The sequence below is a fragment of the Gymnogyps californianus genome, chromosome 4 (assembly GCF_018139145.2).
Source record: "Gymnogyps californianus isolate 813 chromosome 4, ASM1813914v2, whole genome shotgun sequence".
Classification (NCBI taxonomy): Eukaryota; Metazoa; Chordata; class Aves; order Accipitriformes; family Cathartidae; genus Gymnogyps; species Gymnogyps californianus.
Genome location: NC_059474.1, coordinates 65,097,566 through 65,121,230, shown reverse-complemented (window position 1 = coordinate 65,121,230; position 23,665 = coordinate 65,097,566). Strand labels below are relative to the sequence as shown.

Sequence of the window (23,665 nt, the reverse complement as noted above, 5' to 3'; positions counted from 1 at the left end):
TGTAGGAAGCAGACGTTCTCATCTCTCCATAAAACCAGCAGCTATAATGGCACCTTGTATTCTTGGTGATACCACAAGGAAATACATCCAGTCACAAGTGAAGCAGGCAGACTGCTGCTGCCATCAGCAGTGCTGTTTTCTGCAGCTTGATGGGCTTTCACTGGAGACATCCTTCCTAAATAAGGACCCCTAAAGCAGGTTAAATAGCCAAGGCTGCCTCACACAGGCATTACTTCTGACGGGCTGCTGAACAACAGCAGCTCTACTCTATTCTCAGCACCTGCAAAAGGCATTAATAACCACCACAATTACTACAGCAAAAAGGCACGGAGAGGTGCTGAACAACTAGCTACCACAGCCATGGATTTATTAAAAAACAGAGGCCTTCCAGGTTGCTGAGCACCCCTGGCATATTATAAGAGAGCAGAAAGGCAGCCACTTCTTTTCATGATTTCCTGCAGGGGAGTTGGCCTCATGCTGGCACAGCCGTAGCAACCCAGACAACAACAGAGCATCGAGGCAGACGAAATCACAGAGACAGAAATGCAGTAACTACCCAAGTGAAGCGTTTTCATTAGCGATTGCCCTGGACTAGAATGCAGCATCCGAGCCCCTTCCCCTAGAAACACTTTGGTAGAGCTGAGATCTGAATCAGGACTTTGTGCGTTGAGTCCATGCTATTTTTCATGTAACACTTGGTGTAAGGCTTGTGTTGCAAGCATCACGGAGGAGAAGGGAATGTGAGACTTAACTCTCAGGGTGACAACAACTCCTACCTCAGCATAGCTTTGGCTCACAGCTACGACTTTTTGTAATGCACATGTGGAGCTACCCTTTACAAGAGGCCATTATAACCATGGAAGGATAATAAAAGCCAGTTATGAGAAGGTGAGGACTCTAGCTGCTAGCAGATGCCAAGTTGCTAATGACCCCACAGAGATGAAATCAGAGCCAGGGCTTGACCAACAAACAGCCTCAGCAGATGCCATCAGGGCTGGCTCTCTTGGAGCAACAGGAGGGGACGCACCAGAAGCAGCTACAGCTATTTCTGAATGGCAGAAGCCTTTGCCCAGCAGCAATGCTGCCCAGACAGCCTTACACCCACCCAGGTAGCTGTTCATTCCCTCTAGGGCTGCAAAGATTAAAAGAATACATCACATCTGTGTTGTCCTTGAAACACTGCCACTTCATTTTCATCAAATCATATCACCTGCTGCTTCAGGAGGAGAGTCAAGAAACAAATCTCTGCTTCCCTAAAAAAATCAGAAAGAAGAGAAAACAAATGGCTCCATCCCAAGCAAAGCCCTCTGCTCTATTGATTACATTTAGCAGCATGAGCATGCCTTTTCCCCCATCCTCTCTCCAGCCTGATGTCAACAGCCTGCCCCAGGCTCTGTGAATTAACCTTCCACAGTAAAGATGTGACCTGTGACACACAAGATTATTACGTTATTATTTTCTGAAATGCGTTTCCAGTTCAGCCAGCAAAAAGCAATAGGCTCCTTCAATAAAGCTGCGAGGTAGAACGGTAAACACAGTCCTCAAGACTTCTGCAACACCCTACCTAGAAAAGAAATATAAAGGGAGCCTTTAGGAGAGGACACGCTCTCCAGTCCCTCAGGCTCTGTGTCCCTCACACACATGCACTTGCCTAGCAAGGAGAGGAAGGGTGAAGGAAAACGTGGTTCAGACAGGAAAATTAACAGCTGTAGCAAACAGGTCTGCTTCTAATTGAACCTGCCCTTAGCTGGGGAAGAGACTGAGGGTGGGAAAGTCAATATTTCCTTAACTCACCCCACAACTCGGGATTCAGTCTGCTCTGTGTCACCAGGGAGTCTGAGGGACCTCTGCTTTTGTTACTGTTACTTACGAAAATCTCTCTCAACAAATACCTTTGATCCCCACATAAGTCTTTTCTTGAATATCTATCATGGGCTGTGGCCCAAAGGCAACACACGTTTTCATATCATCAGGATTTTTCTGTCCTGTGTATAACTCAATTAAGAAAGAAAAAGACACATATGTGAGCATATTTTTTAGCAGTTTGCTGTAGACTGGGAAAGCAGTTATTTTCTTTAGCTGCTGCTGCTATAAATCAAAATGTGTAGATATGAAAATATTAAGATATCCTTATTTATAGCTATGTGAATAAGTGAGTTTGTGGAGTGCTGGCCAAAGAAAACCAGTCACTTCACTGACTCAAAATGACAAGCTTCTTGGCTTCCTTGGTAAAACAAAACTGAAAATGCTCATTTCAGAGCAATAAAAAAATATGGTAATCCCATATGAAAGTATTTTGTTCATTTTATGCAATATTTTAATAGCAATCTTGATAATTTTAAAAGCAAGATAAGGTTCTTTCAAAAGGAAAAACACCTCCAAACCCATTATTTGTTGAAAACATCAAACAACCTACTCGTATTTTTTACCTAGCCCATTTGGTGAATTCAAGGTAACTTCACGTATAGCTTCAGTCAACCAAGAACATCAAGCAAGTTTTCCAGCCCTCTTTTACCACAGCACCCAAGCATCAGTTAACAGAAAATACTTTTTCTCCCTTTCTAGTCTCAGAAATTTGGTCTTGAATAAATAAAACACTGCTTGCAGTGACCGTGCAGTCACGGGCAATGGCCAAGCCTCTCTGTGTCTGCAGGCAGCACTTGCGGCCTGGGCGCAGCTCCCTGTGGCACCAAGCACCAACTCCAGCCACCATCTGTTCAGTTCCTCTCTGCTCTCCTCCACGTACGCTGGTCTTACCAACTAGAGTAAAATGAGTGTAAACACTTAAACATTCATTATCATACTGATAACTTGTCCGTGGGCACACTGATCATTGCCAGTTCGGTTTGATACCATGGCAACACATTACCTGGGATCTGGCTGCCAACTGCGGTATTTTGCAAGCAAGCTGGCATTTTGTAATTCTAGTAACAAACTATTAAGATGGGCAATTAAACATATAATATGGGGAATTAAATATAAGGCACAAAGAGCAGGAGCAATTTCTTTGGTCTGTCACTGCACAGATCCAGGCAGATGTGTTTGTGGTGTTTGATTTAACAGAAGAATCCCAGCAGCAAGAAAGGGGATGGCACCTGGCTCCCTGGGCCAACAGGTCCAGCCTGGGTTGAAGCCCATAAAATGCAGCCCAGTTTCTTGACCTGGGTCAAGCAGCTAACTGTCAGCGTGAAAGCTGATCTGAATTCTCAGTGTTCCCAAATGATGATTTAAAATCTTTTTGTTCATAATGCAAACAAATGTTTCTGCCCTCACAGCTTCAATCTCAATGTATACTCAATAGCCAAACTGAAAAGAAATGCATAATCACTGAGGTGGAAAATGAATAATCACAAACTACTGTTTAATATCCCAAACTGGTGACTTTGGTTGGAAGTCTTATACTAGGGTACTTCTGAGGTAGTGCCTCTCCCCTAGTTGTTACACAGTTGCAGTCACCTTTCAAGCATGACATTTCATTGTTGCATTCAGGAAAACATTCAGAAAACAAGCAATATATGTTCTGAAATGTTACCCACACTATAATGCATTCGCTCCCTTGCATGTTGCCAGTCAGCAGTGTCAGTCCTTCACCCGGCTTCTGCCACTGAGCAACATCCCTGTGCAGACACCTCTCTTTTTTGGTACTCAGTGGGGAAGCCCTGCCCCAGGCTTTTTGATCCCAACCCCTGGCACTCCCTGGCTTGTCCTGAGTTACATTATCTGTAACACCATTATCCCTGGGTTCCTTACACTGGAGGAAATACAAAGCACGTCTGCTTTTCACACTCCATGTGCTGAGTTAGTCTTGCTTAAAAAGTTACACCGAAAAGGCATAAAAATGACAGTCTGTCAACTTACCAAACACCAGTGTCATTCCCTTACTCTAACCTTTACTTCGGCATCTCTTGCTAGCTGAGCTCCAGGGGCCAGCACTACCATGCTCTTTGTCTGGGGGGCATTTCTTGGAGGTCGCCTTCAGCCATAGGAGCCAAAACTGCAGCTCCCGGGCCCTCAATTCTGGCCTTCAGAGCTGACCTCCAGAGCTAACGCAGGCAATCCATAGCGCGACCCCTTTCCCTCTGCTCTTCCTCATCATCTGCGCTTGCCTGCCTGAGGCACCTTTGGGCAGTAACAGCTTCTCCTGGCCTCGTTTCCTCTCTCCCACCCGTTCCCCCATAGGAACCTTGTCCTCATTTTCTCAGGAATGCGTTCGTCACTCTCCACCACAGGGAGACTGTCCTAGCCCACGGACGGTATTTAACATACTGCAAAATGTTTATTTCCAACTCATTTACACTTTGTTATTCTTGTAGTCTCCATCTCTTGTATTTTCCCTAAGTTCCTCAGCTGGGAACAGAAAGCCAGATCCTAGGACTATAAAACAAGCTTCCACAAGGAAAGCTGTTCTGTGAATTGCTCTTTTAACAAACCGGGAAAGGATTTACAAGCCAAAGAGAAACACAACAGCGACGACAGCCCTGACTGAAACCTGCCTGATAACTCCTGCCTGTATTTCAACATCCCCTCAGCCACAGTACATAATATAACCATTCTCTTCTGAGCAGTCTCAGTCAATATTAATTAAAGGTGCAGGCATTTTAACACAACCACCAGGCTGCTTTCTCAATCTTTACAACAAAGGCATCATTTTCTTGCTCGTGCTCTTCCAAAATAATCTCCGTCCCTGGGTAAATTTAGATTTCAAGGGAAAGTGCAGAAGGTCTCCAAGAACCTCATTAAAATGCTCCTTTCATTGGGGCAAGGCAGATATTTTTATTTGCAAAAAAACAAATGGAGTCCCAGGCCAGGGGCAAACGTACACCCCAGTAAGGACAGAGGTGGCAACAGGCAGTCTGCACTGGCAGGCAGGTTTCACTTTCTGTGATTTGCTTTTGCAAAAGGTTAATCCCTGACGTGTTTCGAGGAGGCAAACGCCAACCTGCCGTACATGCGGCTGCATACAATGGAAAGATTTTTATGGCCAAGGACAGAAAGGTCAGGGACATTCATCAAGTCCATGTTTCTCCCGGAAAGCCACGCTGACCAGCAAGTTTCTGAGTATGAGACTCTGCTCACAGTCAAACGAACATGAACTAAGGAATATAAACCTCCAGGTGCTGGGAAAGGGGCAGAAAAGTACAATGTGCAGGTGCTATAAAGGACCTCGTTTGTCCCAGGCATCCCATGTGCTCCCCATATTGTGCTATCAAGCTATGACAAAAATGAGCCATTAATATTTCTAAGCCTTTAACAAACGGATTTGGTGGACATGTGGTTTATATAATACTAGGGCTTGAAAGGCCTAATAAATGGAAAGGGAAGTGCATTTTTGTGAGAAATACTAGAGCAAAGCAGGACATTTGTTGCCCCCTACACCACACGCATTTAAGCTGAGCCTCACAATACTTATGATATTTTTTAGATCACATCTTTTAGGTAGGCTAAGACACAATTATCTTGGGGAAATCCCCCTAGCTCCCAGCAGAACTGGTGAGCTAAACCTTGCAACTGAATTACACTACACTAATAACAAAGAGCAGAAATCTGTGCTAAGAGCAGGACAGGCATTCAGGTTAGCTGTGCTTGCACGGCTTGTACACACCTTGGGATCCTGCTTTCTTCAGAGGGACCGGCCTCAGCCGATCCAGATCCCATTTTAGAGTTCATACTCTTTGTAACCTCAACGCAGATGCGGCAACGGTTCTAAGGAGAGGGCGGGTGTGAGATGCTACCGCCTTTTCTCTGAATGTGTTGATATGAGCCCAGCCCCTGAAAATGAGACAGCTCAAGCAGGAGATACCAAAGGAGTTACCCAGGCAAGTCCCAGTAGACTAGTGTGTTGAGGGAGCTGACCCATGAGCAAAACTGCTTTCCTCAGCATATAGGTTAGAAGCAAAGTCCTTTATGAGCGCAGCTGGCTGAACAGATGGAAGGAGCCAGTTCCTTCCAACTTAGTGGTAGCAAAGAGGATGAAAAAAAAGCTTACACACAGTTCAATACCAAAGCCAGCAGAAGGAGGACTGAAAATCGGGAGGGGAAAAAATAAGGAATTTGACCATCAGAGTAAGGAGTCTTTTCTATCCAGATCTAAAAAGTTACCACTGATCACTGAATGAGTACTACCTCTAACTTCATCCTGCCTGCAGCTTGCAAATTTTGCTGAAATTATACAAAATACCACATCTGTAATCCCTGCAAAGTAGCCTGTCACTTGCGGCTCATCCTCAGCCTCCTCCCAGGAGCTCTGCTTTTGGGCAACTCCTGTATCCTAGGCAACTAACCTCTCCTGGCCTTTGGTACAGCCAGGGTACAGAGGTGATACAGATGCAGCCATTCCTTCCAGGTTATTCTCCCGTGCTTCCTCTCTAACAGCTGCCATCTCATCAACTGCTCTATTCAGATAAAAAGGTTGACAGCTGAAGCATAGCACTGTAAGGAAGAGGTGCCACAAATAAACCTTCCAATATTTCAGAGGTCATCCTCTGAGAGACAATCACAATAAATCCAAATTTCTTTCTTGAATTACATTGCTAGCTTTCTCCTCAGAGCTGTATTTCAGAATACCCTTGAGTACTTACATATTTTAGTATGTTATTTCCCCTACATATTTACAAGAACAATACTTTACCCTATAATTCTTTTTCACCTCATTCATTTTAAATCTGAGCATCTCTATCTGTGCTGCATTAAAATCTCTCTCATAGCAGGCTTATGTTAAAAAAACGTAGTGATTTTTATGAAGTCTCTGACATGAGAAGCTGGTATTATATACGAAGTGAGAGTTACGTTAGTGTTGCTGTTTGCTGACAACTTTCCAAACTACCACAATTCTATGCCACTGTGGTGTGTAACAGCTACCATTATACAGCTGGCACGACTGCAGCACAGGTTTAACACATTCTTGATTTGTTCTAATTCTGATCTTATTTTGAGAAGTCCAGAGGTTTTTTCCTTAGTCTCGTGATTCATTTTTGATGGCAAAAAAAAAAAATACACCCACAAATAATCCTGCCTTGTTGTTGTAGGACTTACTGAAATGATTCTCTCCAGGAAAGAAAAATAATTTGTATTTCTGCTATCTAAAAATCGTGAAACTCCTAAACAAGAATTGACTTCTGTCAGGAGCGCTGGGAATTATTCTTAGCACATGCTGACATACATGCAGGCTTTTCCAGTACGGACACAATGGAAATCTCTCATCAGGAAGCACTGCTCTGCCCTCCAGCTGGAGGTGCATTATAGCCACAGCTCCTACGTGTTCATTCTGAGGAACTGACATAAGTTGAAATTTCCACATTACAGAAAGTTTCAGCAGATGCAGGCTTTTGCAAACAGATTCCAGTATATACTGCATTGATGTAAATGTCTTCATATGATAACAGATCGCAGTGTTGGCAAACACATTCAACCAGAAATGCAACAAACTTCATCTGATGATATTTACCCTGGGACAACTTGTAGCTTTCAGTATAATATTTTGAAAAAGGGACTTGTCCACTTCACCACAAACACAAGATCCTTCTAACCACTGTTGCTCCTTTTACTCGCCCAGTACAAAACCAAAGAGCACACGGAGTACCTCTGCTCATTACTGCTGCTGCTCCTTTCAACTCCCAACCTCTTTTCCAGTTTTTCAGGATAGCAAGATACACTGGTTTGTCCCGGCACAGCCCCACCTTCAGCTGTTAACAGGCCGTATCCGTGCAGCTCTCCGCCACTGGTCCAATGTATGTTTTATTTCCATTAGAGCAGCTCAGTCTGATGCCTAAACAGCCCCGGACAAAGATTACGCTGCCACAGCGGTTTCTACATGGAAGAGCCATTGCTTGTTAATGCCTGTCATGCCTGTAGCAGCGTGAAGCCGCTCTGTGCAACCCTGTGACCTGAAGTCAGCAGGGGGAGCGAGATGGGGCTGCCTTCAAGTTAGCTGGCTGCCAACCACCAGAGAACAAGCTTTCCTTTGGGGCTGCTGTTTAAGGCTTTTTAAAAACCCACTTTAGAAAATGCAGTTTTGATTTGCTAGATGTAAAAGTGGCCTGCAAGGGCAGGTGGTGAAGAGGAAGAGACTGGGCTGCTTAAATCCACAGTGTTATACAGGTCCAGATACACTCACTTACTTCTTTTATACTATATGAGTACACAACAACCTTGTTCTCTGGATATTAAGTGCAAAAAATGAATCTAAGGGGATTCTTTCAGTTTAGTCATGCAATTCAGATCAAAGCATGGTTTCAGCTGCCCTAGGAGAATATTTTGGGTGCTCTGAATGTATACAATGCACTCAGAATTAGCCAAAATACTGATCCAATACATCAATGAGCTGGGAGGTGCTGAAGCAGACAAAATAGCTACAAAACCCAAAGGAGCATGTAACAAAAGGGATGGACAGCACGGCAGTGATTTTGCAATGATGACAAATCACATCAATCCTACAGATTACAGAAAAAGAACATGCCTGTCATCTGTTTTTGCAATGCTTGGATCTCAGTACTGACAATGCTCAGGTACCTACCACCAACAGGCTGTTATTCAGTACATTACATTTTCTAGACTAAAGCTACACTTTTATCCTCAAGTCTGTCAGTTCTCCCCAAACTGGCAGCTAACAGAGCACCAAAGAAAATTTTAAGCAGTGGCATCTCAGCATTTCCTCTTCCAGATGTGATAATTAATCAGCTATGCGGGACTGCATCTTGCCTGCTTACATCCAAGAAGTACGTCCTGATCCAGACTGTGGCTGCTAAGTGACTTTAGTCCCGTTAGTTAGAGAAAAACCTAAGAGGGAATGATTCTCTTCCCTACGTAGCTGCACCACCACTGGGAATCCTACCATGAACTCTGAAGACAGGCTGTCAAAAATAAAGGTCAGGTCCACTCTGTCCTCCTGACCCTTTTCCTGCCTGTTAAAAGGAACAGACTTATCCTAGTTCATAATAAGATGCAGGAGAAACATTGGTTCCATCTGCAACACAGCAGACACAACACAGGCAGACAACAGGAAAAAGGGATAAGAAGCAGAAGGATTTGTGGTGCTTCCCCCCCGCCCCCCAAGAAAGCAAGCTTTTCCAAGTTGGAAGAGTTCTAACACTTCAGTCCCCTGCCAGTATTAGTAACTTCCTGCTGTCACTATTAAGGGAATTTCAAACCTTCCGGTATTTTCAAAATAGTCAGTATCTGGAATTGGCTGAAAAACACCCAGGCATTTAGCTTGCTAACAATAAATTATTTTATAGCCAGGTGTGAGGTCCCAGCTCGCAGTGCCTTGTTCCATTTCCTGGTTGCAGCAGGGCCTCCTCTTGGGTTTTCTTTGACCTGGAGGGTGGGCAGAGGCAGGGCAGGCAGCTGACACCACCACGCACAGCTCCCTGCCGCACAGTGAGAAGTACCATGCCGCCGTGCCAGGCTGCTGTCAGGCAGCTGTATCCTCAGAGAGCATCATGTCAGCAGACAGAGTTTTTGTAACAGGCACCAAATGTAAATGTGGATTCGTTAATACAGGACTGCTGCCTGGTATCTGTTATGAGGTGGTAACAAGTTTTAAACACTGAATTGCAGCTGCGAACTTACCTAGAAGTACTGAGTATCCAACACTCACACACCAATGCATCCCTAAAACATGTTGCAAACCAATCTTTTAGATTTACAAATCATCAGATAACTATGGATAAACCATCTCACAGCAGACAAGTCAGTTCAGCTGTATCAGTTTAAGTTTCATTTAACCAACTAAATCACTCTCACATTCCAAATTTAACAGCAATAACCACGGGAGACAAGGCAAAGCATTCTTAATGCAAAATCACAACTCCAATTTGTTATACAGAACAATACTTACCAAACCTATGTCCTGTGTTGGTGCCTGTGAATTGAGAGGCTGAAAGCCTCACCTTGCAGTATCTTCCTGTGCCTTAGGTAATACACTCCCCTCTCAAGCTTCCCTTCAGTTCGGATGGCTGACTGGGTCGGTCTGTTCGCTAATAAAGTGGTTCCCAGCATTTACATACCAGATTGTAGGTCTGCCCCTCTTCATTTTGACGCTATTTCTGTCTGTTTTTAAATGAGTATTACCATCACCTGCTCTTGTTTTAGTTTATATTGTCTTAACTCACCCCATGATTATCACAGTTGTTCTCTATCAGCTAATTCTGTATCAACTCCCCAATTAAAGTCTCAAGGCAAGAATTCAAAGCAATTTTAAAATGATAACTGCTGTTTCAAAACTGAACAACTATCCTGTGGCAGCAGAGTTCAAGGCCACAGGAATCTGTCGCTGTAATGTCTCCAGCCTTCCCTGCTTTAATGAGGCTTTCTTGCGGGGGAGCAGCTCCGCTCTCATGAGAGGGACATGCTTTTATTACTGATCCATTGAGCTGAAACAAAAATCAGTTGTGCCTAAGCCTGCCTGCTAATGTCCCTGTAGAAAAAAGAGGTTTATCTTCTAGGAAGAATAGGAGAGGAAGAAAATATGTGAGCTGCAAACATTAAAGCATCTAGAGTTAACTCCTCATCGATTGTCATTTCACCTAAATCAGCTCATCCAATTTTGCTGTTGCACGACTGCACTTAGTATTATATCGACTTATCACGTGCTGGGTAAAAGAAAATGGTACAACCACTGCCAAGGACTTCAGTAAATGAAGGTTTTGCCTTGCTTGGCCCAGCTTCTCTCTGCTTCTTTGCAACTTTCACAGTCAAGAGCCTGCTTTGTACAAAGCCAGTGCTTCAGCTCCCCGTGAAGTGTTTCAGAGCACCAGCAGCGAGCACTGCCTTCCCACAGCACTTCTGCTGCACTGCGACTCCTACACCAGTGTGAGCACTTTTTTCCCTTTTCTCTCAACAACAGAGCAGCTTGTCTTGTCCCCTCTGGCCCCTGAATCGGGAGACCACATCCTGCATTCAGGACATTCAAATGCAGAATAAAGCCTCAACGTCCTTCCAACATTGTCATTAGAGTCATTCTACCTTCAGCAAAAGTAAACAACCAGGTACCCAAGAGTAAAAAAGAATTTCCACGTGGGATGGAGCATGGTTGAAGTGACAGACACAACTAACTGATTTTCACAGCTGCGAAAGGACAACAATGATGCCCTGTTAAGCCTCCTTCCTTGGTGGTCCTTAAAACTGGGTATCCACATATTGTTATCAATAAATATGGTCCCTTCTGCTCATGCTCTACACACTGCCATTTTTCTGATGAAGCAGTCAGCAACAACACAGTTGAAAACTTTTTTCCCTTTTGCTCAGGACAGAGTCAACAACATCCTGTGATCAAAACGGGAATGAGAGTCATCTTAACACTGCGTGCTGCCTCTTCACAAAACCTCCAGTTAATGGGCTTTGCACCAGCAGCCTCAAAGAAGGATCTGTCCCCTCCCTGTGTGGCAGCACACCATGCAGCAGCTACGTTGTGCCATCAGCACGGTCTACTCTGTCTGGTCCCTGCTTTTCACCAGGCACAAATGGCGACAGCCTGACAAGTGCATTAAAACTTAAGCTACCCAAAGGCAGCCAGACAGAAACTTTGCGTACAGACCCCCCAGGGTATTCCAGTTTGCTTTAGCTTCCTAAAAATAGCTCTTTCAAGGGGAATGAGGCTTTCAGGGTTTGCTTGTTTCTTTTTTAACCAGTTTTGAAAGGACTCCCTCATCCATAGGCTTTTGTTGCTTTCAGCAACTTACAGGTCAAAAACCAGATGATGTACTGACGACGGAAACCTGACCTACATCTTGCCTCACTACGCCAGGTTACATCTTTCCCGTGCATGCTTATGTAATAAAGAGAAATGGTGCACATCAAAAGGGGTTCAGGAATCGCGGCCTCTGCTCCTGCCTCCTCAGTAGCTTTTCATCCAGCACTGATGAATTCCTTTAAAATTTCTCTGCCACATTTTTCTCTTTCTGCAAAAAGCAATTAAGAATATTTACTGGCCTCACAGAGGAGACATAGCACTTCAGTTAATTAAAGCTTGTAAAGACTTTAAGATCACCCAGTGAAGGGCTTTATAGGAATGCGAAGTGCGTCATAAACCCGGAAAATGACCCAGCAGAGACACAAAGGTCATATCTGAAGTGAAGTGTGTCAAATAAAGATCCCGTTTAGATTTAAAGAAAAACGTGTAATTTAAATTACTACAACATGCTTTCCCACCCTACCTTAACCGAGATTTTACAACACAGTAATCAGAGAGGTAATAATTTCACATGCTACTTGGTGAACTGGAAGGAATGTATTTAAAGGCAATTTGCAATCACAGATACCTGGCAGAAACTACTAACTATAAATGTTGGTGTATTATCTGCTTTAAGCTGCAAAAAGACAGAGTGAGGGCCCACACAAGCACAAGCAAAAATGCCTCTCACTACTAATCACTAGCTTTAAGTAAAAGCTTCTTTAAGTTTTGGTGTTAAAAAAAGAAATCAGCTCCTTTCAATACTTCAGAACCTGAAAGCCACCAGTGACCGGGTCTCACAGGGTTGAAGGACAGGATCTCCTGAGCTGCAAGGGGAGCAAGCAACATGCAGACAGGGACAGGAGTAGGTGTGTGCAAGGGCAGGGGACAGGCTGCTGCTTCTACAGCAGCAATCTGCAAGGTTAGTGGTAGATTTTGCCCACAGGGCACTTCACAAATACCGCTGTAAAGCAAGATACAAGGCACTGCCTTAAAAACTTGCCAGCTGCCAGCCTGACCAGCCAGCATCACAAGTCAAGTCACGGATCAGGGCAAATACTTTACAGTCCTTGATGTAATAATTACATAGCAGTGACTGCACCATTTCACAAGAGCTCGCTGCTGCCTCCGGACGCTTTTGCTAAGCGGGAGGATGCAAACGCAGTTGGGACCACAACTTGGCCAGAGAGGGAGGGCTGGCAGATGAGGGCGACCCTCCCAGGAGAGCCTGGGTATCTTATGCTTCAATAGGTAAATAACAGCCACAGTGAGCACCTGTACTCCTGCTGGCCCAGCAAACGTTTTTGACAGTTTATTTGGGTGCCCTTAAAGCTACCAAAATTTTATGTAATTTGTCATCATTATGTACATTTGTCATGTACAGCTTACGCAGGCTGCAGAAAGGCAGATGATGCTGTGATTCAGCAGTGAGGCTGCTGGCACTAACTCATCACCATGCTGTTTCTGAAAAAACTTTGAGTTTGCTTAAATCCGGCCGATTGACCTTGCATCGCTTCAGCACCTCCTTCTCACGACTGCAAAACTTCCAACCACAGCATTTCTGATTCACTCATATGTCCAAAAATCCAATTTACGGGCTTTTGCCAGGAGCAACCAGGATGAAAAAGTTATTTGTGGATCTGAGAAAGAAAAGATGATGTAGAATAGGGAAATACAACAATCAAGGCATAATCCAGTTCCATGAGAATGAACTCTACTTTCAAACCTCCTCAAATTAAGCTTAAATGAAAAAATTATTTCCTGAAGACACATTTCTCATTCAAAGCAGCCACAGCTCTTCTAATTCTGAGTGCCTAAATAAATATATTGCACACACCACTTTTAATGAGGATAATTTTTTCCATTTTATCTTTGACCATTTATTGCAGGCTCCGACTGCATGGCCATCTCTCCCATATTTTCAGTCACTCTGGGCGGCCTATGTTTTACACCTTCAACATTTCATTAGTTTTCATGTTAGGAGTGTGAAGTAACAGAGATTTCCAAAGCCACTAACCGTCCTTTTCTTCTATACTGAAACAAAGATCTCAACGGCAGGCCACAGGAGGACATGAACAAACGATGCCAAAACACACCATCTCTTTCCTCTGGTAACACACCACCATCAATCGGCTCCCCAAGTGGCAGATGTTCAAAAGCCACAGACAAGCATGGTGGGTTTTTACTGTTAGAGGAAACATTTTGGGGTTTTGTCCACTTAATATTGGAAATTTAGTACTTTCTCATTACAAACCCAGCTCATTTGCAATGGAGATATCCCACGGGGAGAATAAAGTGAACCAAGCGAAGCCTGAAGCAGAATGTAAACAAGGAAGCTGAAACAACTGCTGGATGTTGTTAGCTCTTCTACACATTTTCAGGAAACACTCTTAAGTATATAGATAGATGAGTATTATCTGTATTATCACACGTGGGAATGGTTCAAAGCTGCGCCGGGGGGTTTAGACTGGACATTAGGAAGCATTTCTTTACCAAGAGGGTGGTCAAACACTGGAACAGGCTTCCTAGAGCGGTCGTTGATGCCCCAAGCCTGTCAGTGTTTAAGAGGCATTTGGACAATGCCCTTAATAATACGCTTTAACTTTGGGTCTAGCCCTGAAGTGGTCAGGCAGTTGGACTAGATGGTTGTTGTAGATCCCTTCCAACTGAAATATTCTATTCTATTCTATCCTATCCCCAAGCATATGATATTTGTTTTTAACAAACGTTCTTTGCTGCTTCTAGCTGCCTCACTTCTATTTATTGCTAAGTGTAAAATGTCAGTTCAGGTATTCATTGACATCTTTCCCATCCACAGAAGCTGGGCTTTTTATTTTTGCGTACAAGTGAGGCCACCTCTTTACCCTGCTGCCAGAGGGACTGAAAAGTGCACTAGTCAAATCAGCTACATGCAAAGATGGTATCATCCAAGAAGAGCACCAGGAAAAAGGTAACAACAACACGAGTATCTCCAAGTTTGGCTCGGTACCTTTACAAGCTACCAATAACACTGATCTGCAGTCTTATCCAACCTGCATATTCTCAGAACTGCCACACCAACTCCTTAAGCAATCTCTCCCAGTCAGATACCCCTCCTAGTGACTGCACTGTGCGGTTGACCCGTGGGGTTGTTAGGGTGTTACCTACAGAGACAAGCCTGGGCCTGGCCAAGCAGAGAGCTGTCACAACAGGGGACAGATTTGGGCTAGGAAACCTGTACCCCACTGGCAAGCGCTGCAGCAGCTGGTGCTCTGTGCCGACCGTCGGGGGATGTGCGCTGCTCCTACCCTCAAGTCAGGAGCCCTCCTATTTCTCCTGAGCTTAGATGCCCATGACGCATGGCCTGGAGACCCCCAGTTCAGTCCCCAGCACTCTGGCATCCAACCAGCAGACAGGAAAATCTCTGGGAGCCTGAAAACTACATTACTTTTTCATTGACAGTAAAATTCATGGCCATGTTTTCAAGAGTGCCATTCCCACAGCTGGGGTCAGGTTTTCACAAGGAGTTAAGACTCTATCTGCATACCTGGAAAAGGGGAAGGTTCTCAGAAGCATCATAGAGCAGCTCTTGTCACAACTTGAATGACCCCAATATGTTCCTGGTCATTTTGAGAGTCTGCCACTCACTTTCATCATTAAATCAAAAACGCATTTTTCACAAGATCTGTTCCCAAGAGCAGGTTGTAACTGCTCCTCTGCCAGTAGGAATGAACGCTAAACACTTGCTACTTTTTACATGCACTGTATTAAAGCACTTCATAACTATGTCTTGGAAGAAGAGGGAGCTGCGGTCTATGGATAATGTTCAGGTTAAGTACTTCAGTAATCTGCTACCATCTGACATTCACAGACAGAAAAGTCAATTACTTCATTTAATAATTTAAGGATTAGAATGAGTTTGGTTTTGTATCAGACTTGGCTTAAGAAGGATGAGCTGGATTCATTAGAAAATGAAGTTTAATTAATAAGCTACTTCTAGTTAAAATTAGCTAATGAAGTTGGGGGGGGGGGGGGGGGAAACAACAAAAAAACCAGAAAGCAGTTTTAAACCAGACTATATAACTGTGATTTACAGCTCTGCATTTACAGGACATGAAAAGAGAATGAATTTGACAACTGCTCATCTTCACCAATAGCTCAGAAACCAATATTTCTTTGAATTGACATTTAAATCATTTAAATGACAAACGCAGTCGGGACTTCACAGTTTGCTTTTGAGCTGCATCGCTTTGATTTATAGCCTGCAAGAGATACCAGGTGCAGAGCTTATGTGCAATCCATCGCTTTTTCATCCCAACTGGAACAATCAAGCCAGAAAGATACTGCATCTCCTTGAACTAAGATTTCTGCCCATCTCTGAGCCTGCACAGATGTTAAAGTACAAGCGTAACCCCACTTCGGAAAGAGAGGGCAAGAGGCAGCGGCAGGCCATCTGCAGAGCAGGGGAGGGGAGCTCTGCAATATCCATAAGCAGCTCCAGAATAGAGGTGTTACAACACACCCCATGGTATCACCTTCTCTGGCTGTGCTCAGGGCATGACAGGTGACCGGCAGCACAGCATCTCACCCACTGACCTAATTAAAAGGCTTAAGGGTCTGGGGGAAGAGAAAGAAGGGATTTTATATCCAAATACTGTGTAAGCACAGGCTCGCTTCATAACAGCTCTCAGGAGCATTACAACTACCTCTTACCTCTCATATTGTGCAATCTGCACTACCAAAAACCAACTCAACTGCTGCTATTTTGGGCTGTCTTCAAGCAGGGCAGTTGACAATAACTGTAGGTAGTTGAGAATAACTGTAGTATCTCTGAGGTAATGGAGTTTGTCTTTTGCTTTGAGGGCCATGTGTCTTTCCAATACAGAGGTACAGGAACATCAAGATTAGATGATGCAGTTAGTCACACAGACTGTCTCCTGTACCAGGCTGATTCTAGCACATGCCAGTCATGAACTGTATCACTTACCTAAAAAGTATCAGGACTGCACTGTGCACAAGTATCCTTTGTGCAAATGCAAATATGGTATTAAGACATACTGGTGAGTATTTCCAGAAGTGGTTTGTTTGGTACCTGCCCATGAAACACTCAGGATAACAGGAGGAGGAAGACAGGAAGATACAATGCTGATTAAAAAACATCCAGTCAACTTTTCCAGCAGTTTGGTAAAGCTCATGCATTTGATCACCATAAGCTTTAATACATACAGCTTTAATCTACACAGACATGTACAGTGTCTCCCAGAGAAGTGCTATTTGCCATAGCACTAAAACATTTCTCATTGAAGTTTTAATGAAATCTCATCCACTTCTACTTTTTCCAGAAGAAAACCCAACTAATTACTCTTAATTATTCAGAAAGTATAACGAGTTCTAGACCACACAGACTCAGTTTACTGAATTCAGGTCATGGAGTAACTGACTCTTCATTCCATTCACCTTCATTTTAGTAATCAGTGTTGAAAACCGTTTCTGGAGGATAAAAATTTGGATTGGCCAGAATCAGTGAGAACAGAACAGGGTGTTTAATATTTGAATATTTTTTTAAACAAGCCCAAAACCATGAATTATCTAATCTCACATGAACATGACTGATTATTAGCTAATTATCTGAACTCAGTTCACGCAAATGTAAGCCAACACATGCTACAGCTACTCTGCTTGCGCCATCTGCACTGTTTACATACAAATGCACACACCTAGCAGGGATACACTGAAAACTCGATTATGAAACTGCCACTTCACCTGTCTTTTCAAATGCACCTAAGGTGCAGCTGAGGCAGAGAACATGACCACAGCAGCGCAGAGAGCGGTGCAAGAACAGCACATTTCGGTAATACCCATTTCCAGTACACAGAGGAGGCTGCAGCAGCTCAGCATGCTGAAAGCTAGGCAGGATCTTTAAACACAGAGTTCGTGGGAATTCAACAGTTCCCCTTCCTTGCATTCTCTACCAGATAACTCAAAAGAGGCGGCATGTCATGCTATTTTAAGATAATGGTGTCATTAAGGGTAAAATACGAGTAGTTATTTTAAAACACAGCAATGCAGCTAAACTGCATCAAGGCTCACCCCGAAGTCTGGGTCTGACTCTGAAGCAAGGAATTTGCAAACATTGCACAACCAAGTTAAAACAAAAGGGTGAAAATGCAAGACAGCAAAGTACTGGCCAGCTACCGAAGGTATATTACATATGCAAAAGTTTCCTTGCCTAAGACCAGTGGCTCAGCACCCTGTGAAAGCTGGGAGCTCCTGTGTGACCAGCAGGCTGAAATCCTCTCTCTTAAAACAAAGCACACTTTAAGAAGCTGTTACACAGCATCAACTCTTGTGGACCAACAAGGAGGCAGGCAGAATGCTGCCGAAATCCAACAGCTCATCTCCCTGGCAGTATCACAACGACCTGTGACACAACACATACTAGTGTCCGTCTAGGAAACAGATCTGAAGCTTCGAGCTCTCACCTGGCACGAGCACACGCTGGCAGCAGAGTGAGCGCCGACGCAGGCACCTCTGGCACGATGGCCAGTGCCGCTGGGACTGCCACGAGCCGCGGCCAGCCCTGCCCATGCTCCCACTCCCGCTATCTGCTCACTGGCAGCAGTCTCTCCCGTGACTCCATCGCCCAGGAATGGCAACCACCTCGTCCCTCAGGGCGTGGTGCTGCTGGGGGGCCCGCGAACGTGGGGATGAGACACCCCAAGAGCCGAGTGTAAACCTCCCAGGACCAGCTTCCGTCGCGTTGGACCGACCTGCAGGAAGCACCGCGGGGACAAACGGAGGTCAGGAGAGCTGCCAGAGGGAGACCACAACACTGGGGCAGAGCCGACTCGCACCAGGCACCGCACGTACATACACACACACTCAGACACACACACGCCGAGTTTGCCAGCAAACCCTCCACCCCCCAGTCGGGTCTGATCAAATCCTCCTCAGCCGGCTGGCCGGTCAAAGGCAGGCTATTTTCTTTTACAAGTTAATACAGTTAGCAGAGAGGAATGGATTGTAGTACTTGTTACATGCTACTCACCCAGGCACTGAAACAGCTGTATTTCTTTAAAAGCAGAATGCCTTCGCCTTGGGACTTATTTCTGTTTTGCTATCGTCATTTGCTAACTTGTCCAAGATCCTGTAAAATCCCAGAAAAGGCTAGGAAATGAGAAGAGACGATTTAAAAGCTGACAGTCAGGACAGGAATTTATGGAATGAAATCTTTAAGGGCAGGAGCAGATAGAGCCAGCCAGCTAACGCTTTCATGCCCTGTCTCTGACCAGCAAAGCCGTTTCGTGGGCAGACGAAGGGTTACAAGATGATTAAAAATACCTGCTCGGAATTTGTGCTTTTCCACATCAGCTGGGAGTCCTTGGCATAGCTAGCACGCTGCCATGTCTCGTCCTGCCTTTTCCAGCAGACCCCTTGCAATCACAGTCACAGTTCCCCAGGCCTTACAATCAAGTGGTTTGTTGTAAGAGAACTAAAAATAGTGCTGAATTTTTCACTGAAGCACTTGCTTGAGTGAACATAGTGCCAGTCAGCCCATGCGTTAGCGAGCTGTACAGACCTTTAATATTAAATATAGCCCAGATCCTCCTGGAAATATGGCCATTGACTTTTTTCAAAAGATGTTTTTTCTTTGTTTCTTTTTTTTGGAAAGACAGCACAAAATAAATCCTGTTTCTGACTGCTAAAAAACAAAATGAGTGGAGCTGTTTTAAGAATATTCTCAGGGAAAGAGTGAGTCACTTAAGCTGCTTTTATGATAAAAGATCCCTGGAGGAAGTATATCTCCTTAGTAGTCTCCGAGCTGTTCAGAGATCCATATGGCCCCCTGAGAAACAGTTTCACATTGTTCGGTTTTTCAGTTTTGTGTTGTTTGGTTTGAACACCTGCTTCCACTGCAGAGTTAGTGCTAGCATGGGAAACAGAGCAGGATTTCATACTAGCTAACACCTCAAGAGGATGATTAACAGAAGCGTCTGTCCTGCAGGGCTGCTAATAAGGTCTGTGGAAAAGAGTACAAAGTGGCCCATAAGGACGCTGCATATGAAGTTTATGGCATAGGTTGACAAGTCCAGGAAAAAAAAAAATCTCAGAAGGAATTATTTTTGCAAAGCTTTTCATTACTATGGCCTGAAAACAATCACTGAAGACAAAGGTTGCAAAAATATCATTCAAGACAGATGCCAGCACTGCTGCCCATGTCCAAGCTGGGATCCCAGAAGCAGATTTAGATGCAAAACTTCCAGTCAGTGCACATCAGACTCACACATGTTCACACTGTGGCACACAGGTGGATAAGCCAAGAAATGAGAAGGTGCAGGTGATGTCTGGCATCACTTGTGGCATTTAAAAGGCTGGTAAAGCCACAATCATTCTCCCAGTGGTTGCTTCAGCTGTGAAGTGGGCACCAGAGTATGCCTGACAGCAAGGCAGGATGCCTGAACCACAGAGAGTTAAGTCTTACTACTGCTGGTGGACATTACTCTGTAAAAGCATCTAGAAATCCAGACTCTATCACGTAATATACACCAGTGAGAAGGTAGCATCTATAACTTTAGTCTGTGCTACACCGAGTCACTATACTTAGTGACTTTGTAAGTCAGGATAAATTTGCAAGAAAATTATTTCTTCACCTCAACAAATAACCTGCCACTGCCAGAGAAGCTTTCCAGAAGTAGCTCTCCAGGCTAGAGTAGAACCGTACATACATACATATTTACATATATACATATACACCCACCCACATACAGAGAAAGAGAAATCTACAGATACATATATTTTAAAGGAAGATTTTAGGATGGAAGTAAACACTAAAAAGTTGGAGAGTCACTGGGAATATCAGAGGGGAGACACTGGGTTTTGTTCATTTCACTGATTTTCATGGGAAGAAGTTGAAACTGAAAAGACCAAGGTGGTTATGTGGTCTGTTTGGCTGTTAATGTAAAATTGTCTCCCACGTTTTTGTTTGCCCTCATACATCTTTGAACATTGCTTCAATTTTATTTGTTTTGCAGTAGAACTGCAATATTTTTGCCCTTGCGAAAGGGCTGGCAAATTCCTCCTACTCCTTTCTATTGCTGACAAAACATGCTGCAAGGTAGCGTATAACATCTACATAGCAGCAGAGGTAGCCACAAATGTAACAGCGTCTTCATTCCTGCTCCACTCCCCAGCTATTATTTATAGAGAGGAAGAGCATTAACAGAGCACAAAGTTCTCACTAATTTAGCCTCACTTTGCCATCTGTTACTTCCCATGAGTTGATCCTAATGAGAAACTACTTCAAAACACATTTGAGGACCAGCTGCACCCAGTGAAGTCACCAGAGGAGGGGAATACTCCCCTCCGAATACATCATACTCCGATGCTACACAGCAGCTCCTTCCCCTACCGAAATCAAGGGGAACGCTGCCATTAATAGGAACACAGCCCTGGGTCACAGCATCTTGCAGTCACATTAAGCAAGTACCCCACTCAATATTGTTTTTCTCAATAATTCATAACTCTCTACCTAGTCAGAGGGGCAATGAGAGCGCTACAAACACTACCCATCCCCCAGGCCTGAGCAGCCAGCTTTCTGCAGCTGCTTCTCCTGCAGTGCATTCATCTATGGGGTGATCATAGAATACCAGGTTGGAAGGGACCTCAAGGATCATCTGGTCCAACCTTTCTTGGCAAAAGCACGATCTAGACAAGATGGCACAGCACCCTGTCCAGCCGAATCTTAAAAGTGTCCAATGTTGGGGAATCCACCACTTCCCTGGGGAGATTATTCCAATGGCTGATTGTTCTCACTGTGAAAAATTCTCCTCTCGTGTCCAATCGGAATCTCCCCAGATGAACTTGTACCCATTACCCCTCATCTTTTCCAAGTGACTCCTTGTAAAAAGGGAGTCTCCATCTTCTTTGTAGCCACCCTTTAAATACTGGAACATGGTGATAAGGTCTCCTCTAAGCCTTCTTTTCTCAAGGCTGAACAAACCGAGTTCTCTCAGCCTTTCCTCATATGGCAGGCTTCCCAGTCCTTTGATCATCTTTGTGGCCCTTCTCTGGACCCTCTCTAGCCTCTCCACATCTTTTTTGTATAGCGAGGACCAAAACTGAACACGGTATTCCAGGTGTGGCCTGACAAGCACTGAGTAGAGTGCGATAATGACTTCTTTATCTCTGCTGGTGATGCCCTTGTGGACGCAACCCAGCATCCTGTTGGCTTTCTTTGCCGCAGCGGCACACTGTTCACTCATGTTGAGCTTGCTGTCCACCAGGACACCCAGGTCCCTTTCCACAGAGCAGCTCCCCAGCCGGGTAGATCCCGGCCTGTGCTGCACTCCTGGATTATGTTTTCCCAGGTGCAAGACCTTACATTTGTCTTTGCTGAACTTCATAAGGTTCTTGTTAGCCCACTCTTCCAGCCTATCCAGGTCTTCCTGCAGGGTGGCTCTCCCTTCCGAAGCGTCCGCTTCCCCACTCAGTTTGGTATCGTCAGCAAACTTCATCAGGGTATACTTAATCCCATCATCCAGATCACTTATGAAGATACTAAACAGCGTTGGGCCCGATATCGATCCCTGGGGAACCCCACTTGTGACAAGTTGCCAGTTTGAAAAGGAGCTATTTACCACCACCCTCTGGGTGCAGCCCATCAGCCAGTTCCCCACCCACTGCGCAGACCACTTGTCTAGACCGTAATACATCAGTTTCTCTAGGAGGAGGCTGTGGGAAACGTATCGAAAGCCTTGGAGAAATCCAGGTAGACAATGTCCACCGCTCGCCCCACATCAACCGAGCAGGTTACTTTGTCGTAGAAGGCAATCAGGTTTGTCAAGCACGATTTGCCCTTGGTGAATCTGTGCTGGCTTTTCCCAATCACGTGCTTCATTTGACTTGTGACAGCCCCCAAGAGGATTCGTTCCATAACTTTCCCAGGGACTGAAGTAAGACTGATGGGCCTGTAATTTCCTGGATGCTCCTTTAAGCCCTTCTTGTAGATGGGGGTGACATTAGCTGCCTTCCAGTCTTCTGGGATGTCCCCCGATCTCCATGACTTCTCAAAGATTATGGAGCATGGCCTCACAACGACGTCAGCCAGCTCTCTTAACACTCTCGGGTGGATATTGTCAGGGTCCATCGATTTATAGGAGTCAAGCTCCTGTAATAGTTCACATACCAACTCTTCCTTCACTGACAGTGGGTCTGTGTTTGCATCAACCTGGATTTTTGTTCCCAAGGCCTGGGGCCCAACAGTGCTGGTAAAGACAGAGGTGAAGGAAGTCTTGAGAACCTCTGCCTTTTCAGCGTTGTTGGTGACTAATTCACCTCTCCTGTTTAACAGTGGGCCAGTGATGTAAGTATTCAACAGGCAGCTACTGCCCGAGGAGTCAGACACTGGCTGACACTATGGAGGGAAAGAACAGTGGAAATACAGGACAACGGTTGCCAAGATTTAGAGAAGCTCACTACTGAACTCACAATGAGATTGCTACTGCCACTGCCCTACAGACAGCTGAACCACATCACAGCAAGTATGCGGAATCTGTCATTGGAAATGCTGAGGTTAAACCTCTCTGTCTTCCTGAGAAAATTCCTTCTGAACATCCACCTAAATCCCTCAGAGTATGGTGGTCCCATATAGTGGTGGGACAGACGACAAGATGAACTTGGTTGGGAGCCAGCCCATAAGTCTAGTGCGTGGTTTGGTCAAAAGCATATGAGCAAGAATGACAGCCACCTCCTGGGCCCAAGAATACCCTGAAAAACAGTGGTCATTTTTTAACTGTTTGAGACAAAACCTCTAAAGTTTTGTGCTGTAGGATTCCTCATTACAAGTTGGGGTTAGCCTGAATCCTCTGTTACCACACCTAAGCCAATCAGCTGGGCTTGGGAGAGCACTGAAGCCCACGGAAAAGCTGTGCCACAAGCCTGCAGAGCTCCCTGGCCACTTGCTCTGCCCAGGGCTCAAAGGTGAAGACTCTGAATGCAAGCGATCACCACTTAGATAAA

At 44.7% G+C, this 23,665-nt stretch overlaps 1 protein-coding gene across 8 annotated transcripts in view; it reads right to left on the bottom strand.

Moving 5' to 3' along the window:
- Positions 1-23,665, bottom strand: part of ARHGAP24 (Rho GTPase activating protein 24) — a 259,411-nt gene that overhangs the window by 66,910 nt on the left and 168,836 nt on the right. Inside the window, exon 1 of one of the 8 annotated variants that reach the window (XM_050895334.1) lies at positions 18,696-18,759. The exons of 5 other annotated variants lie outside the window; for them this stretch is intronic. The gene's annotated coding sequence lies outside the window, so the exon portion shown is untranslated. Of the gene's footprint in view, positions 1-9,835; positions 9,957-18,129; positions 18,186-18,695; positions 18,760-23,665 lie in introns of those variants that run through there. 2 more of the 8 variants (XM_050895335.1, XM_050895333.1) reach the window with 2 other exon arrangements.